The 6,000-nt window shown below is 39.4% G+C and overlaps 1 protein-coding gene across 2 annotated transcripts in view; it reads right to left on the reverse strand.

Moving 5' to 3' along the window:
* Positions 1 to 5,715, reverse strand: part of OTUD7A (OTU deubiquitinase 7A) — a 413,079-nt gene extending 407,364 nt beyond the window's left edge. The window contains exon 1 of one of the 2 annotated variants that reach the window (XM_077473039.1): positions 5,578 to 5,715. The gene's annotated coding sequence lies outside the window, so the exon portion shown is untranslated. The remainder of the gene's footprint in view (positions 1 to 5,577) is intronic. The other variant, XM_077473040.1, reaches the window with a different exon arrangement.
* Positions 5,716 to 6,000: the final 285 nt, after the last annotated feature.

Consider the following 6,000-nt stretch of genomic DNA (forward strand, 5'->3'; position numbering starts at 1 on the left):
CTATACAATCCCTCTACAACCAACATTAGGTCTACCAAAACTATGTAATATGAACACCTACCTAATCTATCCAATTCATTTAAATCCAATCAGACAGACCTGTCCGTTAGTTAGTAGATCTAAAGGAAAATGTACAACCAGATTGTAAAGTGTATGGTGAGCTTAAAAAGGACCATGGTAGTGGCGCAGGATCATGCAAGAAGAGCAGATCTCAACAGGACAACACTGGAATTGTTGGGTGGGTAAGTATGTGTTTTGAGGCAACCCAACAATCCAGGGAAGAGTGGGGAAAAAAACATGGAGGGGGTAAAGCTCCTCTTTAGGGCTACATTTGCATCTGGACACGCATTTTTCATATTATTTGTGTGCATTTCTGTGCGTTGTCATGCTGCACGCATAGGGTAGCTTATTCAATTGAACAGGCTGCCCTACACGTGAAGTGGAAGGCGCGTGATCAAACGAATATTGTTTAAAGCCCCATACACATGATCAGACTTTGTACAAACTTTCCCGTGGACTTTTGTACAAAGGGCGTTGGCCGTAAGTTTGTATTGCATCCACACGGTCTGACTTTTTAGGCAACAAACACGAATGTAGTAACGTTTCAACGTACTGACAACACTTCAAAAGACTGCCAGGACAATGACAGGGGCCATCCCGAAATGACATTACAGTGTGACCCCCATCTACAATGGTGATATGATGAAGCCCACAGGGGTCTCCTTGTAGTGATAACCACCTGGCACACGGGGATGTCCACGATGGTAACTGTACATAAAAGCAGTAATGGTGGCAGTGCAAAAAACAAGTGTCTACCATGACAATCCTGACTGTGATCAGCACTGACAGGCAATGCCACCCACCGGGTCATCCTGAGAGCTGCAATCACAGACTATGACAGGTGCATGATGATTATAATAACGATATTAATAATAATAACAGTCATAATAATGATAATACCAATAATGATAATAATAACAATAATACATTTTTTTTTAAAAAGCTTGTAATTGTTTTGTTTTTGTTTTTTTAGTCCTCAAACTGATGGACTCCACCATTCATGGCCATGACATCTCGCCACACCGGAATGACAGTGCCAACTTCCACAATGACACATATCCTGTGACTGTGCACACCATGACTGCCGGTGACAATAACAGGGGCCACCCCGAGGTGACATGACAGTGTGACCCCCATCTACAACAGTTTTATGATGAAGCCTGAAGGGGTCCCCTTGAAGTGAGTGACGGCCCATCTACAGCTATATATGACAGCAGTAATTATAGGTGCAAAAAACAAATGTCTACCATGACAATCCTGACTGTGACAACTGTGTTCAGAACTGACACCCGATAGGTCACATGGATGGCAGCCATAAAACACCCACAGTGGTCACCCTGATATGATGAATGGATGGAGCAGTCACCCTGATATTAGGATGTGATCACCTGATCAATGACCCTGAAAGCTGCAATCACAGACTATGACAGGTGCATGATGATATTAATAATAACAATAACAATGATAATAATAGAAATAATAATATAAAAAAAGCTTGTAATTTTATTTTCGTTTTTTTAAAGCCGTGGGAATGAGGCCCCAAACTGATGGACCCCACCATTCATGGCCATAATGGGATGACAGTGCCAACTTCCACAATGACATTTGTCCTGTGACTTTGCACACCATGATATCATGACTGCCAGTGACAATGACAGCGGCCATCCGGAGGTGACATTACAATGTGACCCCCACCTACAATGGTGATATGATGAAGCCCACAGGGTCCCCTTGTAGTGATAACCACCTGGCACATGGGGATGTCCATGATGGTAACTGTACATGACAGCAGTAATGGTGGCAGTGCAAAAAACAAGTGTCTACCATGACAATCCTGACTGTGACAACTGTGATCAGCACTGACAGGCAATGACACCCACCAGGTCACATGAATGGCCCCAATATGACACCCACACTGGTCACCCTGATATGATGAATGGATGGGGGAGTCACCCTGATATTAGTGGATGTGATCACCTGATCAATGACCCTGAGAGTTGCATTAACAGACTATGACAGGTGCATGATGATGATAATGATGATAACAATAATAGGGATGATGGTGATAATAATAATAGGGATGATTGTGATGATAACAATAATAGGGATTATGGTGATTCTGATCATGACATGGTACATTGTACATGATAATATTGGGGGTGCTGATGGCAATATATAATAACGATAATATTTGGGGGTGATGATAATATATAATAATGATAATTTTGGGAGTGGTGATGACAATGTATGATAATCTTGGGGGTGATGATGCCACTATATGATAATGATAATATTGGGGGGTGATGATGACACTATATGATAATATTGGGGGTGATGATGACACTATATAATAATAATAATATTGGGGGGTGATGATGACACTATATAATAATAATAATATTGGGGGGTGATGATGACACTATATAATAATAATATTGAGGGGGTGATGATGACACTATATGATAATATTGGGGGTGATAATGACACTATATAATAATAATATTGAGGGGGTGATGATGACACTATATGATAATATTGGGAGTGATGATGACACTATATGATAATATTGGGGGTGATAATGACACTATATAATAATAATATTGAGGGGGTGATGATGACACTATATGATAATATTGGGAGTGATGATGACACTATATGATAATATTGGGGGTGATAATGACACTATATAATAATAATATTGAGGGGGTGATGATGACACTATATGATAATATTGGGAGTGATGATGACACTATATGATAATATTGGGAGTGATGATGACACTATATGATAATAATATTGAGGGGGTGAGGATGACACTATATGATAATATTGGGAGTGATGATGACACTATATGATAATATTGGGGGTGATGATGACACTATATAATAATAATATTGAGGGGGTGATGATGACAATATATGATAATATTGGGGGTGATGATGACACTATATGATAATATTGGGAGTGATGATGACACTATATGATAATGATATTGGGAGTGATGATGACACTTTATGATAATATTGGGGGTGATGATGACACTATATAATAATAATAATAATATAGGGGGTGATGATGACAATATATGATAATATTGGGGGTGATGATGACACTCTATGATAATATTGGGGTGATGATGACACTATATGATAATAATATTGGGAGTGATGATGACACTATATGATAATATTGGGGGTGATGATGACACTATATGATAATATTGGGGGTGATGATGACAATATATAATAATATTGGGGGTGATGATGACAATATATAATATTGGGGGTGATGGTGACACTATATAATAATTATAATATTGGGGGTGATGATGACAATATATAATAATGATAATACTGGGGGGTGATGATGATGACGACACTATATGATAATATTGGGGATGATGATGACACTATATAATAATAATATTGGGGGTGATGATGACACTATATAATAATGATAACACTGGGGGGTGATGATGATGACAATATATGACAATATTGGGGGTGATGATGACAATATATAATAATAATATTGGGGGTGATGATGACAATATATAATAATAATATTGGGGGTGATGACACTATATGATAATATTGGGGGTGATGATGACAATATATGATAATATTTGGGGTGATGATGACAATATATGATAATATTGGGAGGATGACAGTATATAATAATATTGGGGTGATGACACTATATGATAATATTGGGGGTGATGATGACAATATATGATAATATTGGGGGTGATGATGACAATATATGATAATATTGGGATGATGACAGTATATAATAATATTGGGGGTGATGATGACACTATATGATAATATTGGGGGTGATGATGACACTATATGATAATATTGGGAGGATGACAGTATATAATAATATTGGGGTGATGACACTATATGATAATATTGGGGGTGATGATGACACTATATGATAATATTGGGGGTGATGATGACAATATATGATAATATTGGGATGATGACACTATATAATAATATTGGGGGTGATGATGACACTATATGATAATATTGGGGGTGATGATGACAATATATGATAATATTGGGAGGATGACAGTATATAATAATATTGGGGTGATGACACTATATGATAATATTGGGGGTGATGATGACAATATATGATAATATTGGGGGTGATGATGACAATATATGATAATATTGGGATGATGACAGTATATAATAATATTGGGGGTGATGATGACAATATATGATAATATTGGGAGGATGACAGTATATAATAATATTGGGGTGATGACACTATATGATAATATTGGGGGTGATGATGACACTATATGATAATATTGGGGGTGATGATGACAATATATGATAATATTGGGAGGATGACAGTATATAATATTGGGGTGATGACACTATATAATAATATTGGGGGTGATGATGACACTATATGATAATATTGGGGGTGATGATGACAATATATGATAATATTGGGATGATGACAGTATATAATAATATTGGGGGTGATGATGACACTATATGATAATATTGGGGGTGATGATGACAATATATGATAATATTGGGAGGATGACAGTATATAATAATATTGGGGTGATGACACTATATGATAATATTGGGGGTGATGATGACAATATATGATAATATTGGGGGTGATGATGACAATATATGATAATATTGGGGGTGATGATGACAATATATGATAATATTGGGATGATGACAGTATATAATAATATTGGGGGTGATGATGACACTATATGATAATATTGGGGGTGATGATGACACTATATGATAATATTGGGATGATGACACTATATAATAATAATATTGGGGTGATGACACTATATGATAATATTGGGGGTGATGATGACAATATATGATAATATTTGGGTGATGATGACAATATATGATAATATTGGGATGATGACAGTATATAATAATATTGGGGGTGATGATGACACTATATGATAATATTGGGGGTGATGATGACACTATATAATAATAATATTGGGATGATGACAGTATATAATAATATTGGGGGTGATGATGACACTATATGATAATATTGGGGGTGATGATGACACTATATGATAATATTGGGATGATGACACTATATAATAATAATATTGGGGTGATGACACTATATGATAATATTGGGGGTGATGATGACACTATATGATAATATTGGGATGATGACAGTATATAATAATAATATTGAGGTGATGACACTATATGATAATATTGGGGGTGATGATGGTCCATGGCCAATGCCCCAGCCCAGCCGGGCTCCTCCGTGCAGACACAGGGGGGTTCCGCCATCCCGGTCGGTGTCCGTCCATCGGGGAGGTCAGACACATGTAGAGGGACGGGGCGGCCGGTACTGCAGTGCACACTGGCAGCCCGCTCCATCCATTCAAGGTGATGAGACAATGCGGAGTGACCGTGCAGGGACAGAGGGTGATCGCTGTCCCGTCCCTGCAGTGCAGACACATCAGCCACAATGCACACTCTCCCCGCTCACCTGCCTCATACAGCCGCCGCCGCCTCCTCCTCCCGGCACATCCCTGCAGCAGGTTTAGCGGACGCTGCCTCCATTCTCCGTACACAGCATCCGATCTCTTCTTACTTCACCCTGCAGAACTGGCGGACCGCCCCCTTGTCTTCAAGATGTGTGACGACACCGAACCGGCTCCGCCCACACCCACCCTCCCAGCCTCTGGCGGTGAGTGACAGCGGCCGGGGGCGGCTCATTGGCTAAGTCGTGTGTCGATCAAAGCATTTGACCGGTAGGTGGCGCCCGCGAGAAGAGAAGGGGGCTGGCTTTACTGACAGGCCGAGGGGAGTTTGGTGATGGGGAGAGCAGGGCTGTGATTGGCTGTTGCCTTGAACGCCGTAACTACTAGTCTCCGCTGGTCCTCCGGTGTGTCCTGCACGTGAGCCGAGC

The sequence above is a fragment of the Lithobates pipiens genome, unplaced genomic scaffold (assembly GCF_037356315.1).
Source record: "Lithobates pipiens isolate NorthernLeopardFrog02 unplaced genomic scaffold, aLitPip1_a1.2 Scaffold_8, whole genome shotgun sequence".
NCBI lineage: Eukaryota > Metazoa > Chordata > Amphibia > Anura > Ranidae > Lithobates > Lithobates pipiens.